Raw genomic sequence first — 27,418 nt, 5'->3', positions numbered from 1 at the left:
TCTGGTGTCTTTCAGGTCTTTATGGGTAGTAAAGAGGGAGTGAAGGCTTCTTTATGACTATATTACCTTGTTTTCAGAAACACCTGTTGTAGTTTGTTAATGCTGCTGGAATGCAATATACCAGAGATGGAATGGCTTTTATGAAGGGGATTTATTAAGTTACAAGTTTACAGTTGTAAGTTCTTAAAAGTGTCCAAACTACGGCATCCAGAGAAAGATACCTTGACTCTGAAGAAAGGCTGAATGGTGTCCAGAATTTCTCTGTCAGCACGTGGCTGGTGTCTGAGGTCCTTGTTCCTGGTTTGCCTGATTCCCAGACTTCTTCTCTTAAGTATCTGTAGGCCATCACTCAGCTTCTCTGGGGCAAAACTCTGATCCTGGCTTGCTTAGCATCTCATGGGAAGGCATATGGTAACGCCCCCTGGGCCCTCTCCCGGCTTCTGGTTTCAAATGGCCCTTGCATGTCCTGTGGGTCCTTCTGGTGTTTTCCTCTGCATCTCCAAACATCTGCGTCTGAGCTCTGTGATAGCTTTTAAGGACTCCAGTAAACTAATCAAGACCCCCCCTCTAATGGGTGGAGTCACATCTCCATCTAATCAAAGGGTCACACCCACAATTGGGTATGTCACGTATTCATAGAAACAGTCTAATCAAGAGGTGCGCCACCCTACAGGTTTGGACAGCTACAGAAAAGAACATGGCTTTTCTGGGGTCCATAACAATTTCAAACCAGCACAATACCCTGTGCAAACACGGGTTTCATTTCTTTTTTCGTGATGACTGCATAGAAGGAAGTATTTATTCTAGGAATATACCATACACGTGATTAATGATACCATTTTGTACAGTTTTTTTTTTTTTAAGGGCAACTGGCTAGAAATGGCACATAATTAGGTATTTATAACATTTGTGGCAAGAAGTTCGGCTCATACAATAAAATTTCCCTGATTAAGGCCCCTCTGCTTTATTTTTGCCTACAGAACACTGGGCATAGTGGATTTTTTATTTTCTGGCCCTTTTCTAAACAAATGCTGAGGCTTAGAAGTTTTGTAGGATAGCTGTGTAAAGTGTACAGATTGTATAGCTTCTGAAACCAGAATGGAATATTACAGTGGAGGAACTTTTTTTCTAATTAATTGTTAATACACTTGACATTGTTCCCAGGTACCTGATCCCTCCAGATTCACAGTAGGAACACAAATGTTTCCTAACAGTGAAACAGGAAGAGACACTTCCTCTATGAGAACGCGACAAACCAGTATAAATCTTTGTTAACAGAGTGCCCTCTCAGTCTGCACAGCCAGTCACATGGGGTTTTATCGCTCATCCGTCTTTGTGATGAACGACAGCACGTTAATTGTTAGTGCTATAAAATCTGTTTTAGGTGGCACAGAGAATAGTGACAATGACAGTTTCATCCAAGAAGAGATGGTGTTGCAATGTTGTTTTGCAATTGCAGGTGGAATGACTATTTCATAATTGAGCTAGCGAAAAATATTCCATAGAATAATGATGCAACTTTGATCGATATAAACTTCTCCGTTTTATTAAGTGTGCATTTTGGAACAATTTATATTCACAGAAAATTAGGGATTTTAACATGTACCTTTGGAAAATAGATAAATGCAACGATAGTTTTGAAGAAAAAGGAAAGATAATGTCAGGTCATTGCTCATGGGATTTTGTTTTTGTGAAAATAGAATGCAAGGAAGACACAAGCATATTGTCAGCCCTTGTTGCTAAGCAGGTGCCCTGACATTTGACATTTGACTGACTGAGAAAAGGGTTCCGGAATAAAGGGTTCAAACAATAAGAAAGGAAAGTTAAGTGGAAAATCTCAAGGAGAAGAGTATGGGTAGCCCAGTGCCTCTGTCTTATGAAAGGGGATGGGGTTGGTGGTGGAGGAGGACAAGAATCTTGAAAGTATGATTTCTAAAAAGGACAAGAATCTTGAAAGTATGATTTCTAAAAATGATGTCTTTAATCTGTTTTAGTTTACTAATACTCCCACAACAAATTGCCACAAATTTAGTGGCTTCAAACCACACAAATGTTTTGTTTTACAGTTCTGTAGTTTGGAAGTCTGACATGGGTTGTACTGGGCAAACATCAGGGCAGCAGCAGGGCTGCCTTCCTTTCTGGAGGCCCTGGGGAGAGTGTTTCCTTGCTTTTCCCGGCTTCCAAAGGCTTCTCCTCTTCCTGTGCTCCAACTCGAGAGGCAGGGTGAGGCTCCTCACATCACAGACCTCCTCTTTTTTCTCCTTGTCCCCACTTCTGAGTTTTGGTCACTGTGAAAGTACAGTCTTAATTCTGTGATTGCACTCCTAAGGGCTGCTGTTTTTCAGGATTCTGAGTATTGCGTAATCCTTTTTGACGTCTGTAGGCTATTGAAATTTAGGTGAAATTATTTTCTCCAAAAAGCCTATGAGATTTGGTTTCAATGTATTCAGGCCTCATTTTTTGCTGCTTTGCAAATGTAATAAATATTGTAACACCTCTTTTATGGAGAACCCTCTGTTGGGATTCTGGAATAGCTCTGAAACCTGTGAGTAGTTGAGAGATGTTTTCTGTGCAGGTGAAGACACAAGTTCTAAGCATCAGGAAGAAGACAGGACCAGGACAGGTGCCTGGGGAGGAAGTCTGTAAGTGGAGACAGCGAGCAGCCCTCTTAGCCTCTTGATATCGTGACAGGCAGGCTTCTGTGGAAGGGCCACCAGAGGAGACACCAAGGAGGGGCACTCTAGGAGAGAGGTGAGAATAGAGTGCTGGGGCAGGAAAACTGCAACCCATCCTGTGTCTCAGAAACCTTTTTCTTTGCTGTTTTTTTTAAATGCAACTTTTTTGAGATACAGTCACATACAGTACAATCCATCCACAGTATATAGTTGATGCTTGTAGTATCACAAGGTAGTACATTCTTCACAAATCAGTTTTAGAACATTTTATGGAATCTTTTTAAAACTTTTTTTGTTGTTAAGTATATATATACAAAGAAGCAATAAATTTCAAAGTGCATTGTAACAAGTAGTTATAGAACAGATTGCAGAGTTTAGTGTGGGTTACAGTTCTGCAATTTTAGGTTTTTCCTTCAGAAGCCTTATTTAAGATACATTTAAAGAAAATCTGTCTTCTCTGAATCTGAGCTCCTGTGGTTCATTATGACCTCATTGAGGAAAGGGATTGGCAGTAAACTCAGTATCCTCTCAGCCTAACATAGAGGTTCTTGAACTTTTAGGTCTCAGGACCCTGTTTACAGGCTTAAAAATGGAACGTTCCTACATTGCTGGTGGAAATGTAAAATTGGTGCAGCCACTGTGAAAAACAGTCTGGGAGTTCCTCGAAAAGTTAAACAGAGTTACCATATGACCCAGTAATTCCATTCCTAGGTATATACCTATATTATTAGACAGGGTACTCCAGAGGAACAGAACCAATAGGAGATTATGTATACAAAGGATTTAATATAAGGTATCGGCCCATGTGGCTGTGGGGCCTGGCAGTTCTGAATTCTGTAGAGCAGGCTGCAAGCCGGAAACTCCCGTAAAGGAGATGCTGCAGTCCTTAGCTGAATGCTCCAGGGGAAGCAGACTGGCCGAAAATTCCACCAAGAGCCAATGCTGACGTTGAGTCTGGATCCCTCTTCTGACCTCTGAAATACCCTTAGTTCTGGCTTCTAAGACCTCTGTCAAATTGGATGAGGAGACTCCCCATTCCCCACCCCCCGCCCCGCCTTTGCTGGAACATTTTCATAGCCGTGTCTCTGTCTGTTTAATATTCTGTGTGACAAAAGGTATATATAAAACACTTCTGCTGCATACCAAAGTATGACGGTGTCTTGAGGAAAAGCACTTAAGCACACAGGCAACTCCTTGAATTGCCAGCTGAACTAGTCACTTTTTTCACACAACACCATTTTTACCTGAAAGAACAGCTGATAGACAAACTACGGTTATTCAGATGTTGTGCATCTGTCAGTTAGTTTCTCAAAAAATAATAAAGTGACCCTGTGACTTCAGTTATTTACTGCCAATGATAAAAGTTATGCTTTCACCTAAAAGAGCTCTTGAAAAGTCTTATCTCTACCATGAGTCTAAGGTCTCCCAATAATTAAGACTTTCCTGACGAGATCAGTGGGCTTTTAACAGATGTGATTTGCAGACACACATGTAACACACACACACACATTGTATGAAATGTGTCAACATTTGGAAGACCTGCATAACTCAGTGAACCAATATTTCCCAAATAACAAAACCTGATGTTACATGTATGAGGAAAAAAAAATCAAGCATGGGTAAAAGATATGTTTGAAGTACAAGTCAGATCAACAAATTTTAATGTAACAGAATAAATGGTTTCAGATTCCACATGACAACTAACATTTAATAAACTATGACTTGTCAAGTTTTGGTATAGTATCAAAAGAATAAGCCACAACTATCCCAAAAGGCTATTTAAAAGAAAAAAAACAAACCTGTTCCTTTTCTAACCAGCCACATTGTGTGATGTGGATCTTCTTCATATATTCAACCAAACAACATATCACAAAAGATTTACTGCAGGAGCCCGTGTGAGAGTCTAGCCGCCTTCTATTAACCTACATATTAAAGACATGATTAAAAATGCGAAACAATGCTACTATTCTCACCACAGTATTTTTATTTTGAAAAATTTAGTTGTTTTTAAATTTAAAGTTATGTTCATATATAATAGTATATTGTACTATTAAAATAAATATTTTAAAATTACAATCTTAATTTCTAATATGGTAAATACCCACAGACATAAACAGAATACTACTTAAGTGCCCGGTGGTATTTTTTATTGAAATACAATTCAAACACCTCAGCATTCACCATTTTAAAGTGTACAATTCAGTGATGTCTGGTATATACACAGGGTTGTGTAACCATCAAAACCATATAATTCCAGGGCATTTTACCACAAAAAGAAAACCTCCAACTGTGAGCAGCCATTCCCATTCACTAATATACTTTCTAGCTGTACGGATTTGCCTATTCTGGACATTTCACATAAATGACATCATACAATATGAAGTAAACTGGTCATGTATGTTGTAACATGTATATGTACCTCACTCCATTTTTATGAATAATATTCCATTGTATGGATATACCAAAGTGTATTTATCCATTCATCAATAATGAACATTTGAGATGTTCCCAATTTTTGACTATTATGAATAAAGCTGCTATGAGCACTTGTATACAAGTTTTTGTATGAACATGTTTTCAGTTCTTTTGGTTACTGTAATGGCTAACTCCATCGTCTACTTGGCTAGTTATGGTGTCTGATTGTTTGGTCAGGCACCAGCCTGCTTGTTAATGCGTGGATATTTCAATGGGATTTGCATATTTAATCAGTTGATTGTATCTGTGATCAGTGTGTGATGGTTAGGTTTAGGGACCACACGCTGGACTAGTGTGAACTAGTCCATAGTAGATGTTAAGTGTGTACATCCACTGACATTATTATTTTGTATTGTAAAATTTTATTTGTAGCCCTGTCTTCTTTGGTTCTGATTTTTATCTCGCATGCTCTGTACTGAACACAGTGTCTGTAGGGGAGTAGGGCATCAATAAATGTGTGACTAATGCATAGAGTTTTATGGGCTCGAGTTGGAAGCAGGGAGTATTTATTAGGGTTCTCCAGAGAAACCGAACCAACATGATATATATACATGTAAGTCTGTGTATGTGTATTAAAATATTTATTATAGGGATTGGCCCATGTGACCATGAGGATTGGGAAGTTCAGATTCCATAGGGTGGGCTGCCACCTGGAAATTCTGTTAAAGGGGAAGATGAATTCCCCAGGAGAAGCTTGCTGGCTGAAGTAGAGGCTGAAATTCTTCTTTCTGATTTCTGAAATCCCCAGTTCTGGTTTTTAAGACTTTCATCTGATTGGATGTGGCCACTTCCCACACTGCTGAGAGGAAATCTCCATTGTTGATTGTAGATGCAATTGGCCATTGGTGCAATCAACTGGTTATTGATGTAATGATCAGACCAGTGCTTGCTTGACTAAATAAATGTACACCGTAACTTAGCCATGAACTAAAGCAAGGCCCTTCTCAGCATCCCCTTGACTTAGCATGTTAAATAGCTCCCTGCTATGCTGGGTGCTAAGTGAAGGAGGCTGCTGGATGTTGCTCTCTGGGAACTGTCAATGCTGAATGGCATTTATTTTCAAGGGTACTGGAGAACTGAAGAACTTGAGTAGTTGCCAGTTGGCGTTTACCTTCCTCCTCGGTTTCTGAGCGTGATTTTCAGCAGTCAGCTGTTCATTGGAATGAGACCCCCAGATGTCCATTTGGGCATGCAGGTGAACACAGAAGCTGACACAGTGGGTGATCTGGCAGATGCTACATACCTTCGAAGACATTTATGTAGGAGCTGAGGCAGCCGAGTCAAGGGAATGCTGAGAAGAGCCTTGCCCTAAATCAGCCAGTGCCCAAGCTGATGCAGGTGTACTGAGTTCTGCCCTGTTCCATTTCTATGTTATAACCCTGCCTCCCAGCTGTTTAATTAATCAGTTATGTTTAAAAAAATCGATGACAAAATTCCTGAGCACAGAAGCCAGGACCTTAAAGAGTTGGAAGAATTTGTTACGCTTCCTTGTAACCTTCATATTTGGGTACTAAACCTGGAATTGGCTGTTATCATGTTTTGACTTTTTCGAAATGAACACCTGCTTGATTCTGAGTTCTTCCTTATTCCAAGTGCTGTTTTAAGTGGGAGGCTCTTGCTTTCCTTTTTAAGTGGCATCTCTATGGGAATGACCAAAAATACTCTCTTTTTCAAAAGGGCTCAGGTTTTGGGAGGGGGCCCCAGACCTTGGCCCCTGGATGTTGTAAGAGTTTGGCCTTAAATAGTTTACAGTGTAAAGGAAGACAAAAGGATATTCTGGACCAGATTTTGCCCGATGCTAACATATTTTATGTAGGTAACTCCCAGGATGGGTTGCAGAGCCCTCTGTGGTGGCTCCTTATGGGTGGATATTATGTGTACTGTGAAAGATCAGGAGGGTATTTATTTGTCTGTGTGAAGTGGCAGCTCCCTACAAAAGCCTGCAGTGCAAAAGCAGAAAGGAGCTAGGAGAAGAGGACGAGCAGAGGGAGGTGGGCTCCTTCCCCAGGAAGTTAGAGGATAGGTAGCTCATGACAGTTTTCAGAGTGCTGCTACATATCCTACCTTTTTCATGGTTGCTGTGATCTAGTGACCTTAGACAGGGAAAGGGAATTAGGCTTGTTTAATGAGTATGGAAAACACAGCTCATAATGTTTGTTGAATTGTCGAAGTAAATGGTGGAGTTGATACCAGGCCTCATGTCCCCTGATTGATTCCTCCTTGATGTGTATTTGTTTTCTTTGTCTTTTATTAAACTGTATGCATTTAGATCAAACTTCCAGTTCTTGTCTCATCAGTGGTCTCTCTGGTTTATGATACATTCTTTTAATTTTTTGCTGTAACATTTTATTCATTTATTTGTTCAGCCAGCAAATAAGTTTTGAATGTCTGCTTCTCTGTCATTTGAGTGTAAAATTCCTCTGAAAAGCTTTGAGCGTAAACTTCCTCTGAAACATTTCAGAGTCATTTGTAGAATGTATTGAATTCCATTTATTCAGCATTTTCCTGATTTGGAAACAGTTCTTGTCTTTGTAGTGTCTCTGAAAGATTTAGGTTATTTCCCAGCTTTCATATCACTGAAACTAGATTTGTGTGTGCTGGTCCCACTTGGCTTGGATTTTGTAAGAAAGGTCAGTAGTCAGTCCAGTGTCCAATTTCTTGAACCATTTATGTGCAAAGCATCAATTTTCTTTTTTCTTTTTGCGTGAACAGGTACCGGGAATCAAACCTGGGTCTCTGGCATGGCAGGTGATAAAGCATCAATTTTGCCATGCTCATTCTTGAGGACATGACTGGCAATCAGAGCTTATTTCTGGAATGCCTTTCCCTTCTCCCCAGTCCCGATTTATACACGGAAGAGAGGCCCGTCTGTGGTCCATTAGAGATCCAGGAGGGTTTAGAGCCCTAAGAGACCTTAGAGATCATTAGTTCCTCTGTGTTTTATGTACAAGAAAACCTGAGAATAACAGTTAACTTCAAAATTTTATTTTGAAAAATTCCAAAAATATACAAAATTGCTGTCTAGTTTAATAATATATCCATCACCCAGATTCAATAAGTTCAAGATTGTGCCCATGTTGCTGTTATAAGTAGATCATTTAACTGTGCTTTATTTTTATTGCCTCATAACCACATGGGGTAGATATTCTTTTATCTTCATCTTAAAGATGAAACAGCTGAGAGGCCCAGAGAGGCTAAGATATTTGCCTGGGGTCACACAGTCAGTAACCAGTGTGCAAACTTGTTTGACACCAAACTTACACTGTTCACTATACCATCGAGAGGTTTCACAGCTTGTCTTAACATTCATGGGTTAGGTAAGCCAGAGTCATACTAAGACTGGGACTGGGAGATCTAACCACTTCATTGTTTCTTTGGTCTTGAATTTCTTGTGAGTTTTCCTCTTTCTTTTATTCTCTTGCACCAACTATTCTTTGGATTTGAGGCTTCTGCGTACCATTTTAGCAGTAATAGGCAGAGAACATAGTGACCCATGGATTGGGTGGGGGGCGGTTTCTCCTCTGGTGCAGGTGATAAGGGGCTGCTTTGTCTGCAGATAATTTGAAACCTGTAATAAAATCATCTAAAAATTTGTCTGCAAAGTCTACAAGTTTAAAATTGTGTCTGCACTTATAAACAGTGTCAGCAGTAAAATATTCCTCCCCCAAAAATCTGTTGTTGGGGTATGTTCTAAATAATGGCTGCAGTAACTTGACTTTTAATAATATATATGAACATTTCAAATGAGCATTGTATTACTTATCTTTTAATAGAGATTGTACACTACATGGAAATTAGGTGAGACTCCTAATTATATAGGTGATTCCAACATATGTGAACTTGGCTGCATGCATTCATTTTGAGAATAAGTTTTTAAGAGTTTGGAATGTGTTGTTAACCCTGGGGGTTAAATGTTGTGCTCCATAGTAAGCTAAATTTATAGTCTTTGCAGAGTAAGGGTGAAGCAAAATAGAATATTTGACAGCAGACATTTCAGAAAGCCCATATGTGGATTTGTTTATGTGGCACTCATTCTTTCAGTGGAAGTACTGGTAGTTTCTGTTTGAGTAGTTGCAGCTTTCTATTGGCAAATAGTTCGAGTCTTCTAGTTCACAGCTCTTTTGGCTTATGAGCACATGAAGAACCTTCTAGGAGCAGCCACTGGAAACTTAGTGCAAAGTGTGTGTGCATGACATGGAATTTGCACTTCTGGATGGAGCTTTGGGTGAAACACCCTTGCTCTCCTTGCTAAGCGCACGTGATGGAGTAGTTGTAAGAACGCGTGTTCTCTTTGACTTGTAAATTATTGCCTTTTTCAAATGAAAACTCCATATTAGTTTTGTATTGTTACTGTATCAAATGACTACATACTTAGTGGCTTAAAAGAAAGCACCTATATTATCTTACAGTTCTCTAGTTCAGCGGTCTGACATGGGCCTCACTGGGCTAAAATCAGGGTGTTGGCAGACTGCATTCTGTTGTGAAGGTTGTAGGGGTTATCCATCACGGTACCTTGTCCAACTTCTGGAAGCTGCCATGCATTCTTTGACTTATGGTCCCTTTCTCCCTCTTTAAAGCCAGCAGTTTAGCATCTCTTTAACCCTGAACCATGCTCACATCTCTTTCTCTCACTCTTCTGCCTTTTCTTCCCACTTTTAAGGACCCTTGTGATTATATTGGGCTCACCCACATAATCCAGGATAATCTCTGTATTTTAAAGTCTCTGGTCAGCAACTTTAATTCAATCTGCTACCTTAATTTCCCTGTGCCATGTAACCTAACTTATTCACAGGTGATGGGAATTCACCTTTCTGTGCTTCTGGAGTGTTTTGTGTTGTACTGGATTATGTAGAAATGATCTATTTACATATATTTCACTTCTGCTTAATTTCACAAACTCCTTGAGGGTAGGTTGTGTATGTCTACTTCATTTTTGAATCCCCCATATCCACCACAGTCCCTGGCACGTGTATAAGATCCTCAGTGTTTGTTGAGCTAAACTGTGCTGTTTGAAACCCCCTGATTTTATTTATAAACAAAGGGCCAGCGAGTTGTGACTTAGTACAAAGTAATGAGAGCTCAAAAGCCCTTTTATCTCGTCTTTCACAAAGCCATTAAATGGAAGGCTCAACTCTTACATGCTTGAAAGAAAACCTGAATGTGCAATAAGAATGTGTTATTATTACATTCTCATAAAGAGAACATCCGATAATGGTCATGAATGTGAAACAAAGTGAAGACTGCTCTCCTGTAAACAGTCATAGAAGAATATCGCTTGGTAATAAATCAGCTCAGCTTTAGTAAATGGAAAATGAAGACATTCTCATGCGGAACATTCCTTGGTTTGCATTTTAAGGATTATACTTTCAAAGTTTGAGAACTATCAGATTATGTTTGTACAGAGTAGAGCATCTAAATTAAACCAGCACTGTAGCATAATTTGATCTTGTTTTATCTTATGCATTTGTGGCTGACTATAGATGAATTCTTGTCAGTTAATTTTGATTTTGGTCTCAGTGCCTGTTCTAGTTTGCTAGCTGTCAGAATGTGACATACCAGAAATTTTGATTTTGATTTTGGTCTCAGTGCCTATTCTAGTTTGCTAGCTGTTAGAATGCGACATACCAGAAACAGAATGACTTTTAAAAGGGGGAATTTGTTAAGTTGCAAGTCCACAGTTCTAAGGCCGTGAGAATGTCCTGTCTAGACCAAGGCTGTAGAAATGTCCAATCTAAGGCATCCAGGGAAAGATACCTTGGTTCAGGAAGGCCAGTGACGTTCAGGGTTTCTCTCTCAACTGGAAAGACACGTGGTGAACATGGCAGCAGCGCCTGTTAGTTTTCTCTCCTGGCTTCTTAGTTCATGGAGCTCCCCTGGGGGCATTTTCCTTTCTCATCTCCAAAGGTCTCTGGCTATGTGGGCTTTGTAGCTCTATGCAAAATGGTTCCTTCTTAAAGGGCTCCAGTAAGCAACCCCACCTTGAATGAGTGGAGAGATACCACCATGGAAATCATCTAATCAAAAGTTCCCACCCATAGTTGGGTAGGTCATCTCTCCATGGATGATCAAAAAACTCCCATCCAGCAATATTGAATGAGGATTAAAGGACATGGCTTTTCTGGGGTCCACAAATTCAGATCAGCACAGTTCCCTTTGTGCTGCCTTTCAGTGATGGATAGGATGGCAACATAGAATGGAGAGACTTGCAGAAATACCTAACTGGGATGCCTGATGAGCCAACATATAAGTAGTCCTACCCCAGGAACAGGAATGCTGAGAAAATTCATGTTCTTTTGCTAGGTTGGCACCCATTCAGGAGGCTTTCAGATAGAGCTGCATATCTGTTGCAGCTGTTTTGGTAGTTGGAATTTTCATTTCAAAGCTAGCCCTATAGAGAACAACATATCTTATTAAATTTTTATTTAAAGATTTGCTGCTTTGAGGATGTGCCCGTAGCTTTTGATTTGGTGTGAGCCAGTACTTGACAGCTGTCAACCAACAAAAGGGCCCCCTTACCACTACCTTGTCTCAAAGCTTCTTGAACTTTCAGGGCCTTCATTTTCAGTCTCATTTCCCAGAGCTTTCCAACACCTACCCAGGGCAGGCTTCTTTCTCCATCTGTAACTCAGATGCTCACAAACTTGTGGCTGGCCATATGGTACAGGACAATGGATTTCAAACTGCTGTTTACTTTTAGAAGTACTAGAATATGCTTCCTTATAAAAATAAAAATTAATGACATCTTATACAGATTCTCAAGATACAGAAAATGGGACTGCTCAGGTTGAAGGTGAACGGGGAGCCCAGAGCCTTTCCTGTTCAGGATTGGGGTCCGAGGCCAAGGATCCTTCTGGGAGTACAGAACCCAGGCAAAAAATCTCTAACTGCGTGAAGAGAGCACAGACTCGATCATGTACTGGGCACCCTACCCTGATTTTCAGTTATCTCATTTAAAAGTGGAAATAATAATATCTTCCCCACTGGGTGGTTGGAAAAACTAAATAAGGTTATGCTGGTAAAGAGCCTTGGATCTAGCAGGTTTCCAGTACATGGTAGCCATAATCGTTGCTTTTGGTGTTCCCCTCCTTCCCCGTCCTATCCCTTCTTTGTCTACTCCTCCCTTCCTTCTTGTTTTGGTTTTATCTTCAGTCCTCCTTGGCCTAACCGGGTACTGGTCCATGGCCACCTCACTGACCACCTCACTGACTGTCATTGGCCATGTGAAAGTTGCCTTTTCTAACTTATAACACTTGTTATCTGTTCCATTATATGTGTTTATAAGAGTAATATATGTTTATTGCAGAAAATTTGGAAAACATCTATAAGCCTAGAAGAAAATAACTGCAGAATTTTTCAAGGCAGGGATTCTGTTTTATTATTTTTTTCACTCCATGTTATGTAAATATAGTGGGAAATACCCATTTCATACTTAATGATAGTTCCTAATAGTTTTAGACTGGGTGTTTTATTAGCTAATTTGAAGGAAATTTTTCTTTTTATGGTAAAGGAGGAAAAATGTCTTCTATGAAATGATCTTAAAGAGCAGTGTCAGGCGGTATTCCAGGTGCTGTGAGGAATACAGTGACCCAGGATGGGCTTCCTGCCCACAAGGAGCTTACAGTTCAGATGGCACTAACTCCTTCGGAACATGATACAGCTGTGCAGTGAGTTAGATAGGGTGTCCCGATAGAGTGTCTTGTGGGCTTTTCGGGGATGAGGAGGACGGGCCCAGTGGGGAGTCTTGGCATGCATCAAAGTCTTTTGAATCAGAACCAAATCTTGAAGTGAGTTAGGATTTTCATAGCTGTCAAGGGGGCTTCCAAAACATTGTGGTGTTAGAGAAACAGGTGGAGGTAAGGAAAGGCACAGGAAAGTGTAGGTGTTTTAGGTGGTCTCTTTGGCTGAGAAGGAGTGTCTTGTAGAGAAGAAAGGAGTTAGGTGAGACAGATAGGGGAGGCCCAGCTGGGGATGGCTTCGAAGCCCAGGCTAGTCCTACACTGAGGAATCATTGGAGAGGTGTCAGCAGAGAAGTGAGCCGAGCAGGTGGTGTGGTGGGCAAGGAGGCCTTGGACTTTTGTGGTAGCTTTTAGAGAAGCTAGCTCAGGTCTCGCAGAGAGATGCTCCAGTCCAGCGTGAGAACTAGATTTGAATTGACTTGTAGCAGAAAAAGAGCATGATCACATAACAGTATATTCTTCTTTGCTGTCCTGGGCTTTTTATTGGCATTGTCAGGAATGGTGTTCTGTGCTGTTTATCTGTTCAGAGGGAATTTGTGACCTTCCTATTTGGGGAGGCATGTCTTTGAGTCATTATGAATTGGAGGCCAATTAGGAAATCTGTTCCTTTCCTTTCCATTTTCCTGAGCCCTTTCGCCCTCCACTTTCCCTGCACCCATGTTGCATACCTGCCTGGCTCATAGGTTGTTTGGGGGAGAGTTTATATAAAGGATGGTGTTGACCTGAAACATTCTTGACAGATAATTTTTCACCTCCCTAGTGTTTTTCATACATCTTTTCTGTTCTGTGGTTCCCAAGCCTTTCTCTCTGAAGAGGCAGCTGCACAGATTAATCAGTGACTTGAGAGTTTTTCGTGTCTGCTTAACTTACAGGCCATTTTCTCCAGCCTTTCGGTCTGTGACAGTATCTTCATTTGTTAAGTAAAGTCAGAAGGAAAAGAAGTGATTGGTGTGCATGTCGACATTTAAGGCAGCAGCTTATTCATGCCCTTTGATGTAGGATTGGACCCTAAGGGTGGGAAGAATGGAGTCAGTTGAGCCTTTCTTTGCCAGTCTTTGGTTTAGTGAACTTGCTGCTTCTCTCTTCATTGCACGGTAACTGTGCATTGTCTCTTTTCGTCAGTAGTGGGTTCTATTAGAGTGCTTCTCCTACCTTCTTCACTTAACGTTCTTGAAGTGGAAACTTGTGGTTAGAAATAACCTTCAAGGCTGCTTTAGTCTCAGAATCTCCTGTTTAGAGACCCATCTTGGTGTTTTCTGACTTCTCCACTGCCAATTTACAAAGTTTTGGTTTATTCCCTCCAAGTAATGAAGGTTAAGGATGGGTTAATTGTGAGAATGTTGAAATGCAAGGAACTCCCCTCACTGTCCTGATTAACATTTCAGTTTTGTCTGTCTTTAAGAGAACACTGGGAGAAGCCTAATAATTGTGATTCAAGTTGTTTAACAGAAGCCTTCGTTTGATTGCGGACTCCGATAGCTCACATTTGTTTAAAATTTTTTTTTCTGGGGGCGATTTGGTTGATTGGTGTAAGAATCAAATCTTAATTTGAAGTGTACGGGTCACATTTGTGGCCAGATTGTATGGTGGTGCTTTTGTGACTTGGACGTTCGACCGACTGATCTTCTGGCGTGCCTCACGCAGGCCCTTCTTAAGATGTGACAGATCCATGACCTCTTGCACCTTCCAGACCATGATTTTGCTTCTTTTTAGTGCAAGTTTCTCATTTCTTACGTAGCTTCAGTGTTGAAGGGGCTTCCTGATCACTCAACATCCTCTGTAAGATGCAAGGGCCAGAGTACATTACATCCAAGGCCTCAGAATCTCTAAACACCTGTGAGTCTGCTCCTTAGAAAATTAATCTACCTGGTGAATCCACTCTACCAGGTCTTCTCCATTGAACTTCATGCATGTTCCTACCTCCTCTTCTTGCTCTCCCTGCCTTTGCTCCCTCTCTGAAACGGGAGTTAAGAATTGAGAATGAGGGAGGGAAGGAGAAGTGTAATGAAGTGACATCATATTAATAAAATAGTGGTTCGGTTTTATCCTCCTAATTTTCTTCTTCAGTTTTTTTCCTTCCATATAGGTCGTCCATCATTCCTCTTGGGGTCCCACCCACTGAGATGTTAGCAATGAAAAAATTTTGTTTTCACCATAAACACTGTGTGGTGTGGGCCAGGCTGTGTGTTACTTTTAGTTCCTGTGGGCTCTCCCTCTCTCTTTTTTGTTTAGATTGTGAAATATAACATACAAAAAAGCAATAGATTTCCAAGTACATTTTAACATGTAGTTATAGAACCGAGGTTACATTTTCACAATTTTTCGTTTTTTTTCCTAACTGCTCCAAGACACTGGAGTCCAACAGAAATATCAATATGATTCAGTAGTCATACTCATTTGTTAAATCCTATCTTCTCTGCTATACTGCTCCTTCTCTTTAAATAGTATATATACATAAAAGCAATAAATTTCAAAGTACATTGCAACAATTAGCTGTAGAACAGATTTCAGATTGGTATGGGTTACAATTCCATAATTTTAGGTTTTTATTATTTCTAGCTGCTCTAAGATACTGGAAGCTAAAAGAAATAGCAGTATAATGATTCAGCACTCACACTCATTTGTTAAACTTGATCCTGTCTGTATAACTCCACCATCACTTTTGATCTTTCTCCATTCTTTTTTTTTTGTATGCTGTATGGCGGGGTCACATTTCATTATTTTTCCATGTGAGTATCGTTACTGCAGCAATATTTGTTGAATTTTTGTTTGTTTGTTTTTTGTTGTTTGTTTTTGGGAAGTACATGGACCTTGAATTGAACCCAGGTCTCCTGCATGGCAGGTAAGAATTCTACCACTGAACTACCCTTGCAACCCCTTCTGCCACTCTTTAGGGATATTTGGGCTATTCCCAGTCTAACTTTTTCCTGTTGGAAGGGCTGTCGATAATATGGGATGGGGGATGGAACTAACTGATGTTCTGGAGAGGCTGGCCCCTCTGCATTTCAAGACTTAACTGGTCCAGGGACACATCTGGAGGTTCTAGGCTTTGGAGACTTACCCTAGTGAATGGAACCTTTGTAGAATCTTATATAATGCCCTGGATATTCTTTAGGATTGGCAGGAATGGTTTTGGTTGAGGTTTGGCAAGTTATGATAGGTAGCATTGTCAAACTGAAGCGTGCATTAAGAGTGACCCTCAGTGTAGCCTCTTGACTCTATTTGAACTCTCGCAGCCACTGATAACTTATTTTTTGCACTTATTTTCTCCCTTTTTGTCAGGAAGGCATTGTTAATCCCACAGTACTAGGGCCGGGCTCATCCCCAGGGGTCACCTCCCTCACTGCCACCGAGACTTTCATCCTTGGATGTCATGTCCTACATATGGTGGAGGACAATGGTTTTACTTGCAGAGTCAGGCTTAGAGAGAGAAACTACTAATCTACTTTCAGTCAGTGCATCTTTCAGCCATCTCCATCTATTGGTCCTTATGTAAAATGTCCAAAGTCCATCAACACTCTCAATTTTAGATAATTTCATTGTTCCCTGTGGGCTCTCTTTTTAAAAATTATTTTTTAATGGAAAGGAAAAGGAAGACCTAACCTTCAGCTGTTTCATGTGCTTCTCAGAGGTACAGTTGAGGGGTGGAGCTTCTGTAATGGCTGAGAGTGGCTCCTTGGGAGGGCTGAGGGTACATCTTTTCCTGAAGTTCTTGAAGCTGTCATGGCTGCCAAGTTTTTAAAGCAGCATCAACTGGCCCCTTGTGGGGTGGCTCAGGCACTGGTGCGAAGACTCTCTGATCTCTCACAACACGTAGTGGCCCTTGGTGTGTTTGCTTTAGAATGTAAGCTTGGTTCTTCCAGTGGGCTAGGACTTCTGTAAGCTCTGTCCCCAGGTCCTCAGTAAGATCTGCCCCCAGGTCCTCAGTAAGATCTGCCCCCAGGTCCTCAGTAAGATCTGTCCCCAGGTCCTCCATAAGCTCTGCCCCAGAACTAATGCTTGCCACCTAGCAAGTGCTCAAATAATAGTGCATGAAGCAGTGAATGCATTTTTTTGAGATTTAGGCCCATCTCTTTGTGATCCATGGTAATGAGATTAGGAATCATACAGAAACCAATAGGAGAGAACCTGAAATATAAGAAGTTGTGATTCTTTCAAAAGCTTCCTCTTGACACAGTTTCACTCTCACCTCTTTCCAACCCACTCACCAGACAAGCTAACTGGTGCTTCAACCCCCTTTATTTCCTCCACTCCTCCCCAGCTGAGAAAGGGCAGGCAGCCAGGTCAAGGAGGGGTGGGGCCAGGCCTGGATAACCCACCAACTGGATAATTAACCTTCTTTCTTGGCCCCATTAATTGCACGTTAATGGCCCAGGCTGCTATGGTGTTCCCATTGGCTCTGAAAGAAATGATCCCCCCTCTGTGGGGTTGCTCTGTGGGGTTGGGGATGAAGGTCAAGAAATTTCCATGTTGGCCACAGGGCACTTCAAGTGCGAAACGAGAATTCCTGCCAGGAGATGGTCACCACTCACATGTGCAGCCTGTTGGGGGTTCTGTGGGGTGGGGGGTTCCTAGTGTTGTTGGTTGGGGCATTGGGGTACCACTGGAGACCTGCTGTCCACCTTGTCCCCACCATGAGGTACACCCAGGCAGTACTTGGTACCTCAGTTCCATGTTGCTCACTTAATAGCAGGTGGCTGTTTGCAAGACTCCTCTAAGCTCTGTGTCTAGGATTCCCAGTTATGAAATCTGAAATCAGTTGGAATGGTAATATTTAATAATTGAAATTAGCCATCACAGCTGAAGTGAGTAGTAAAACATGTAATTCAAAAATAATGCTATGAGCTACAGTTTAGTTTTTGTCTTCATCAGAGGCTGACTCTTCAAGTTGATGAATCCTCATTTTCTTACCCCCCCACCCCCATCTCCTCCCTGCTCCTGTTGGATCTTTGGTATTAGAATGTATAGAAAATCCCCAGCCCCAGTTGGACTGATATCATAGAAAGCACTCAGTTTTTCTGCTTATTACGCTTCTGGCGTCTGGCTTGAAGGGAGGTGGTTTGATGTAATGGTTCAGGGACCTAGTGGACTTCCCACTCCCACCCATCACTACCTTGCCCTGATCTGGGCTAGAGTTCTTCTGCCACTGCTGGGTGAACTGTTGTGGAAAACAAACAAACAAGGAAAACAAATGTGGAGCCAGTTAGAAGAAAAGAAGCTGGGACAAAGCAGAAGTGGTCAAGGAGAGCTGCCTGGCAGCCAGACATAAGCAGGGAGCCATGTGGGCCTGGTACTGGCTCCCTTGAGATGCCCTTATCCCGTGCAAATGCCTTATGTTCCATTGCCTGAAATTCTGCCCACTAAGTTGAGTAAGATTTTTTACTTTTTAGATGCAAGTGCTGTATCCTGGCAACCTAAGGGGCAAGTGCTGTATCTTGGCTTGTTCTGCCTTGGTTCAGTGAGATAGCTCTTGCCTGCCACCCAGTTGAGACTCACCAAAGGGAGAAAAGTTTTGATTGGGTAGGTCAGGAGGTTAGGGTTTCTCAGATAATTTGAGACTGGGAATATCTTGGAGGGTAGGACAGGCCCTTGAGGGACCACAATTTTGCCATTTGGCCCTGGATTGGGGAGGAGGAAGAGGCAGGGAGATAAACAAAATTGGTGACAGGAGGGAGTCAGAGACTCTCCTGGGAGTCTTCCTGGTATACAGGGCACCAGTATCCCCCTGCTTCCAGGATCAAAGCCTGAGAACTTAGGCTAGAAATAGCAGTTCTGACAGTCCCTGAATTATATCTGAGTGATCCCTGTAGACTATTTATGGAGATGGAAGCTGCTTGGTTGGGTGGCAAATGAGCTTTCCCTTCCACCTCTACATGTGTGTGCTTTTTCCCTTTCAGCTTCTTCTTTGACCCACATGTAGGATGGAAGTGGAATGGAGAGAACCATGTTGATGTTTGATGCCAGGGATGTAGAAAAGGCAAGGCCAGCTTTCTGAGCGCCACTTCCCCTCTGCAGGCTTATTGTGCTCAGACCTCACAACAGAACTAGGACAATGAGCCAACTTCTAGAATTTGCTTTGAGCTAGACAGATCTTTCTTGAACCTGTCCTCCAGCAAAGACCTTACCTTCTGTCCCCCACCATCCTGGACTGAAAGTACATGATGGAATGGAATGTTAAAGGAAACCTGAATCTCTCTGGCAGTGTCTGATCTTGGGCTGAGGTTCTCAGGGAGCACATGGCCCCCAGGAGTTAGGAAACCCTGCCTTTATGGCTTTGCACTCATTTCAGGGGGAAGAGCTGCGAGACAACTGCGTTCTCTACCTTGAGGAGCTGACTAAGGGGAACACCCTTATCTGGGATGAAGTAGGGTTTGAGGATGGCAGTGGGACAGTAGTAGCTGGGCAGTTCGCGGGGCCTGCAGAATCCAGAGCAGAGGTCTGTGAGGGGTAGACCAACGGGAGACCTCCCTCTGCCCTCCAGGAGGTGCAGTGTGGGACCCTGGGCCTTGAACTGAGGTGTCTTTGCGGTGAAGTTAGGGACAGATGTGACCCTCATACCCATAAACCAAAAGACTGAATCCGTTGTGCCAGAGAAACAAGTGACTCAGAAGCCAGCAGAGTCCTTGGTAGGAGTCATATAGTTGATACAAATTGCATTTGTTAGAAGTTGTCAGTTTGTCTTGTTGCATAATGTAAGGTTTCAGAGTTGCTGCCTGTTTTGGTTTCCTAGGGCTGCTGGAACAAAGTACCACTGATGGGGTGGCTTGAAACAACAGACATTTGTCTTTCAGTTCTGGAGGCTAGACTGGAGGATAATCCTTACTTCTTCCTAGTTTCTGATGATTTGCCTCCAATCCTTGGGCTCCTATCTCTGCCTCCATCATTACGTGGTGTTGGTCCATGCCTGTCTGCTTCCTCTTCTTCTTAAACAGACACCAGTCATCCTGGATTTTAGGTCACATTTAATGTAGAAATTAATTCTACATTATTACAAATCACAAATTTTTACAAATTGATTAATGTGTCTTGGCCTCATTTAAACACATCTTCAGTGACCCCATTTCCACCTAAGGTCACATTCACTGGACGTTGGTTAGGAGTTGAACTTAGTTTTGGCGGGACCCAATTCAACCCATAACACTTCCCTTTCCTCCCCCTCTAAGCAGGTATGTTTGTTATAGGAATAGAGCCCTGTTACTTGTCACTACTCAAGGATCATTGACGTTTTCAGTTGATCTGGTTTGGTTCCATATATGGCACCTGGAGTCAACAGCTCTCACTGCTAATCCTCAGTGGTAAAGTCATTTGCCATCCAGTTCTCTAAATGTCAGTCTGTAATTCTAATTCCTAAGGCCATAATGTTTGGTAATTACTCCTGAAGTGTATTTTACAAAATGTATGGTAGATTTTATTTTATTTATACACACACATACACACACATATGAAAGTATCCAGTTTAATAAATCTGCAGATAAATGACCCAGCGCATGTGTCTTCTTTTAAAACTGTTAAAAATTCACTGCATTTTTACTGGGTAGTTTAAGCAATCCATGTTTGAAGAGGAGGAAGTAAGGTTTCTCAGGCTGTTCTGGGAGGGTTTTTCGCTGAGACACCTGCTGGCCAGGCCTGGGCAGGAGTGAGGGCTGGTTCCTCCGACAGAGCTGCCTCTGTGTGGAAACAAACAAGCATAGCACTGGTCCCATGGTACTTTGTTCTGTCCAAGCTAAGCAGACTTGCTTTGGAACTGCATTTTTGGTTCCTGACAAATGTTGTACCAATGGACATTGAGAACACAACTCATTTGAAATAATGGACTGGATTGACTGGGTATAAAGTTTTCCACGAACTTCTACAACTTCCAGTAGCTTCTAACATCAACTGCAGATATACAGTAACTCAATTCAGTCCAATTCAGATGCTGATTAGCAGGAGTCAGGCCAGGCACCACAGGTTAAGGAAGACCCTCCATGGGATTGTCATGCAGTTGCACAGCAGGGGTGCGTTAGGGCCAGCTGGTGTGCCACTGCATTTCTGACCAACTAGTGACAAATTTGGGGATCCCCCTACCCCCTTGGGCTCTGTAATTTGCTCAAACACCTTACAGAACTCACTGAACGTTCTGTACTTAATAGATGTATTATAGTAAAGGAATACAAATAAGCCAAGAGACACGTAAGCTTCCTTGTCACATCTATGTGGAGTCAGAACTTGTTACCCTTCTGGCACGGGGATGTTTCTTCTCAATCTTTGAAGCTCACCTGATACCGGAGAAAGGCAGTGAATTCTCTTCCATATGTGTTCAAGTGGCCAATTTCTGAGATACTAGTGTTTCAAAGAGAAAGAGTTTATTGCTAGGTGCAAAGCAGGAGAGCAGACACCTTTCAGCCCCAAAATCTGTCTCCCTGAGTCTGCAGGGTTCAAGGTTTTTATGGATTCTAACAAGGGAGGTGAAGTCATTACAGTTTTATTAGCAAATGTGAGCAGTGTGGTGATGTGTTGCAGCACAGGTATAGGCACAGGTTGAGGATGCTACACTGGTGCCTGTGAGCATGGGCTGAGGGTCACAGGGTTGTAGAGGTGTGGTGCGGGGGCTGTGGGTATAGTTCTGAAGCTCAGGCAGACCTTGGGGCACAGGAGTAGGGTGCAGTGTGAGGGACACGGGTAGAGTGCTGTGGGAGGTGGATGGGGAGGCTGTGTAGATGCACGGGGGCTGCTGTGCAGGTAGAATGTGGGTGGGCGCATGGAACATGGGGTCGTGGGTATCAGGGAGTAGGGTAGGTGGCTCAGAGGTTGTAGCACGGGGGTACAGGGCGCTGGTGTATCCTTGCGCAAGAGGGATCCAGAGGGCCCAGGATGCAGATGTGGGAATAAGCGGGGCACAGGTCACAGGAGTTGAGGGATGTGGGTAGGTGAGTGGGGTGGCGTCGGGTGGGCGATGATGCCCTGGAGTGGATTGCAGATGTGGGAGTGGGTTGGAGCAGGTGTGCACGTGTGTGCAGGGCAGTGGCTATGTAGCAGAGATGTGCATGGGACCACCTGCAGGTGTAGAAGCACAGTGCTTGTGCTGGGGGCGTGGGACAAGTGTGCATGTTTGCAGGGCAGGGGGTTGGGATACAGGGCTCAAGAAGTCAGTGCACGAATGTGTGGGTGCCGGTTATAGGGAGGATGTGGCTGTGCGTGGGTCTGAGGGGCAGGGCCCTGGTGTGTGCTGGTCTAGAGGGTGGGTCCCTTATGTTCGTGTGCACAGAGCTGTGGGCTGGGGTTGTGTCTCGGATGTGTAGGTCAGCGCTTGCCCAGAGCTGGGGGCCGTGTGCATGCACAGATCAGAGGGCCTTAAACTGACGTACACATGCGCAGAGGGCACACAGGGCCGGCAGGGTAGGTTGCGTGACTGTTATGGACTGGAGGTGGGTAATTGCCTGCAACCTTGATGCACTGGCGACAGTCTACAGGGGGCCGGAGGGGCGAGTCTGCGTCTGAGGAGAGGTGGGTTGGGTTGGGGTGTAGGGCGGGTGCCGGTGACAGGGTTCAGATGTGGGGAGTATGGGGTGAGTCACGGGTCGTGGGGCTGTGCTGGCGAGGGTAGCACGTTCATTCAGTGAACGCCGCTTGGTTTACTTCTTAGTCCCTATCTCCCAGTTCTTGCACTTCTGAGAGCTCCGAAATTCCCTTGGGAAAGGGGTGTGCTAGGCCGCTTGCAGCAGCCAGGTCTCTGGTTCTTTGCGTCTCACTTCAGCTTTTGCATCAGTGGCCTCCCTATGTAGTGTAGAAGACCTTCCTGGGTCACTTAGACCCTGGAATCGCCTTCTCAGTCGCCTTCCCGTCCCTTGTCTAGCTGTTCCTTGGAGCAGGGGTGAACTGGACCTGTCCTGTTCTGCCATCTTCCCAGAACTCCAATTTCAATAGCGAATGTAAGCAGAAAGAAAGGAAGACAGAGTTATTTCAATAGCAAGTTTAGGCAGAATCCATTTGCAAATATAAAGGCGTGAAACTGAGCTAGAACTAGTTAATGGCTAACTCAGGCTCCTCCATTAGCATAGGGCATTTGCCCTTACAAATTATTAAAGTAAAAAAATTAGACAGGGTGGTGCAGTGGCGGCTCGTGACAGAATTCTTGTCTGCCATGCCAGAGACCCAAGTTTGATTCCTGGAGCCTGCCCATGCCAAAGGAAAAAGAAATAGACAAAGGCACAAAATAAGAGCTTTCACAATTATTCTTTCTCAGGGATCAAAGCAGCTGTATCACAGTTCAGAGATTTCAGATGTTTCTTCTCTGTCTACTCTTAATATACCAGAAAGAAAAAAAAAGGACTATTTACATGATTCAGAAGTCATAACCATTCATTAACTCTTAACTCCTTACACACCTGAGCTTCTATGAGTTTCTGTGGTGTAACACAATCTCCAGCCTCCCTCTCCTCCCAGAGACTGGGGGCTGTGGGCTGAAGTGGGTTGACCTGACCTGGCTCAAAGCCCACCTCCCCCCCACATTGGTCTTTCTGGTGTCTCCCATAACCACCCTAAGGCGATAGGTATGCTGTCCCCACCTCATAACCCTCAGGTGTGGTTCTGGGCCCACCTTTAAGAACAAATGACACTCCAAAGAATCCAGATATTCTGAGGTCGCTTACCTAGGAACTGGGAATGAACACCAGCCAAGTTTTTGTTCATTATAAAACATTGGGTTTCTCACATTTTTCCCATTTCACACTTTCTGGCACCTGCTTTAGACAGCCCTGTGCTTGAAAGTAAGGAGACTAAAAACATCTTGCAAAACAGGGTCGCATTTTGAATTTGCTTCTCTCGCCTTGGGTTGAGAGCCCAGCTCCCTGAGTTCCGTGAGAGCTTGTGGACCGCCGTTCTAGCTGGCTGGCCCTCGGCTTACCTCCTCAGCCATTCTTTTCCAGGCTCCCTGGGAAGTCTCTCGTCCTCCACAGGATTTGGGCAGTACAGTATCGGAGGTGGGAAGAGAAGCTGACATGACCTGTGGGGTCAGCACAGGAAGCATTTTACATTCCAACGTGAAGGAGTACTCTGGCCCTCCTTCTTGTTTGCTCAGTTGGAAGGGGACAGAGGGGTTATAGCTCTTCTGCTGTGATCTTTTATGTGTGGAGTGTTGACTGGGAAGTGTAACTGGTCTCCCCCTTAGCAGATCCCAATGGTATTATGCTCCCGCTAATGCCAGAGGGCAGAAAATCCTATGACTGTTTTGTGGTGCTTTTCCCTGTAGGTTGGGAGACAGTCTAGCTGAACCAGGGTCAGCTGCAGCCTGCTGTGTGTGTGTGTGTGAGTTTTGTTTTGGTAGGATGGGATACATGCTTGGTGGAGATAAGCATATATTAAAATAGCAGGCCAGGAGTGTTGTTCTCTGATGTGTGTGGGGAAATCAGGAAATCCTGTGTAGCTGGTATGGCACTGAAGCCTCTAGAGCATGCGGTGAGCTTCCCCCATCTGGGCTCAGGAGCTTCCTTGCCTGATTTAAGCCACGTGAATAGCTTTCCTTTATATTTGGATTCCCTTCCAGCGATGTATGTTTGATGTGGGCAGTTTCACAGAGGGAGGCTGTTGGACATTGTGAAATATCAAAAATGCCTTCCTTATCATTTGATGAAAAGGCATCTTGTTCAGAATGTCCCTGGTAAAGTGCTAGGGGTTCTATGCTCTTTCTTGGAAGGGGAAGCTACACAGATCTCTCCTTCTCATTCCCTCCCCCAACATGGGAGATGAGTCTCAGGGCATTCAAGTTGGTCTCATTTGAATCAGCCAATTCACAAAAGGAAAAGAGACTTTACCTCATAGTATGGAGTCTCGCAGTTGCTGACTGGATTGGAGCCCCTGAAGCCAGCTTCTGTGCTTGAAGGATGTATTTCCTTGAGAAAATACATTTCTGATTGAAGAAATGAGAGTGTTTTCCTAACTAACATCTCCCCACACCAACCCAAAGAATATTAGATATGTCCAGTTATCTACAGTTCCTTAGATGATGGAGAATATTAACCACACACTGTGTACTTTCACAGTATTTTTTAGGGGGAGAATTTAAGTTCACTAAAACAAGGGAGTTTATTTCCCCTAACTCCAGGACTGTAACTTTATCTGCCTCCCCACTTCCCTTTACTGGAGTCTTTTAAAGCATTTTGGAATAGAATGGTTGATGTTGCAAATTGGGCCATGGAGCAGTTGCTGTGGAAACCCTAGCGTGAATTTGTGAATTTCCAGACTCTTGTGTTTTTCTTTTTAATGTGGCATTGATGTGTTATTTTAATGCGTGTATTTTCTCTGTTTCATCTGAGATAAGAAGATGGAGGAGGAAAAAATGAAACTTTTGAAACTGTATGTTCTGGAGCACTGATAGAGATGAACTGCTCTGGAGTGCCTGCAGAATTAGCCATGAGAGATGGAGTAGCTAGTGGGCAGAATTAGCCGCGAGGGGCAGAGCAGCTGATAGCTGCCGGGCCCAGCTGTCGGGTATTGGCATGGGGGAAAAATTCCTTTTTTATGGTAATTTATACTGTGTGCTATGTGCTTAGACTCCTTGGACTCTACCTGCACTTGTGACAGTTCCTTCTCAGGTTTAATACAAGTAGGTAAGGGAATTAAGACAGAGACAAGTGTGGGTCTGCGTAGAAAAGCAGCCTGCTCACCTGAAGAGGGGAGCTAGGGCCGTGGTTCTTGGATGTGGTCTTTGAACCTGTTCCTTGGTGATCATGATGGTGGTCCGGTTAAATCCTCCTTGCTCAGGAGGGTAAATGGGAACCCTGGATCCTGCAGAGAGGACCACAAAACTTTATTTTTTTCCTCCTCTGTCTCTGTTATTTTGAAATTCAGTGGTTATTTGCCAGTCCTCTTCTTGAACAGCTTGAGCAAAAATTTGTTTTGCAGGAACAGGATCAATTCTAAATTTCTCAAAGTAAATTTTTTTTGAAGCAGAGATCAATTTCAAGCAAAGGCACATTCATCTCTCTCCCTGTGAAATATGTTTGCTCAGAATAAGGAGTGGTGAACAATATGGGTTGAGGGAAATTTGTTGTCAGAGAAAGAAAAGGAACTACAAATCTGTCTTTCCTTGAGAATATTGGAGATGGGGAGAGTGGGTGTTAGCGACGCTGCACTGGGAATGGATTCAGACCAACCAGCAGACTCGCTGCCGTTTCATCTTTCATGGCTTTGCCTGTGGCGTCCCCTCCCATTACCCTGCTTAATTCCGGCAAGCGAAAATAAAGAATTAGCCTTTTGCCTTGAGTGAGGAGGTGTAGACAGGAACAGAAATCAAATTTTGCTCTCCTGTGCAATAGATTATTGTTTGTTAAAGAAAGGAGCTACATTAAGAAGGCTGATTTTTTTTTCCCCCTCTTTTCCCTCCAAATGACTCTGGCGGTGTATTGCAACCAGACGTTATCAAGCTTCTGACCCAAATCCAAGTTGGCGAGCTATGTATGGTGCTGTGAATCCTCCACTGTTATCCCCTTGGAGTCCGAGCCCTCCCCTCTGGGCCAGCTGCGTACCTAGTCCGTTTGCTCTGCAGAGCCAGGCCAGCAGGGCAGCATACGTGCCTGCAGAGCCTCAGCCTGGGAGGGCGGCTGCACTGCTGGGACGTGGGTGCTGGGTGCTGGGTGCTGGTGCTGGGCTGTCGGGCCGCCGGCCACAGTGGGCGGTTACATCCAGGGCCGTGAGGCCAGGTACTTCAGGAGGTTTGAATCACTGTGGAAGTGGCTGGAGCAGCTGGGGAATAAAAGCTGCCAACAGAAAAAGACTGGAGTTCTGCTCTGCAGAGGCCCAGCCAGCGTGGCTGAGGAATAGAGCTGAGAACAGAAAAGTGTCATGCTAAAATTACAGAAACAGTGTCAGGTTTAACAGTGATGTACAGACAATTCCAGGGAGGAAAGGCATAATATAGGGTACATGAACTCACATTAAAAAATAAAATAAAAATGAATAAATAAAATGTATAGCAATCTTCCACCCTGATGTGAAAAACTAATCAGTGTTCTTATGTATAATTTAGATGGTACAGATAAGCAAAGGAAGAAAAGTAAATCTACCTTGCCATGCCACCCTAGGAGGGACCCGTGAGATGAATGAGAAGCACCAACCTTCTAAGAACAATGTCAGAGCCCAGAGTAGACTGAGGCTTACAAACATGCCAGAAACAAGCCACAGCGGTAAAGAAGAGCTCCATATCTTACGCAGCACCAAGAAAGAGATATGCCCATTAAGTGGAGAAAGATAAAAAGCGAACAACTTGGTTCTCTCTCTCTAATGTTTGTCCATGTTGTGTGCGTACCAGCCTGGGAATTAGAAACCCAAGAGAGGAGAAAAAGTAGTAGTTAAAAAAAAAAGCCATTTTTTCTCAGAGGCTAAAGGAACCAGCATATCAATCATCACAGAAAGGTTGCAGGTAAATTTTGAGAAATTGTCAGTACTTGGAAAGATATGGCACAAGATAAGAAGGGCAAATAAATGTCCTGATTTTCTGGCGGCTTGACTTTTCTTCTGGCAAAATGCAAGACAGGCTGATGGAACAGTTTATGA

General features: G+C 43.3%; 1 protein-coding gene across 13 annotated transcripts in view; it reads left to right on the top strand.

Annotated features, from left to right (window-relative positions):
- CCNY (cyclin Y) overlaps positions 1-27,418 on the top strand; it is a 317,654-nt gene that overhangs the window by 133,669 nt on the left and 156,567 nt on the right. The window contains exon 5 of one of the 13 annotated variants that reach the window (XM_077152021.1): positions 2,576-2,751. The exons of the other annotated variants lie outside the window; for them this stretch is intronic. The gene's annotated coding sequence lies outside the window, so the exon portion shown is untranslated. The remainder of the gene's footprint in view (positions 1-2,575; positions 2,752-27,418) is intronic. 13 annotated transcript variants of the gene reach the window in all.

This window comes from Tamandua tetradactyla, chromosome 1 (assembly GCF_023851605.1).
Source record: "Tamandua tetradactyla isolate mTamTet1 chromosome 1, mTamTet1.pri, whole genome shotgun sequence".
NCBI lineage: Eukaryota > Metazoa > Chordata > Mammalia > Pilosa > Myrmecophagidae > Tamandua > Tamandua tetradactyla.
Note: the sequence above shows the minus strand (reverse complement) of the source record. Positions and strands in the feature narration are given on the sequence as shown.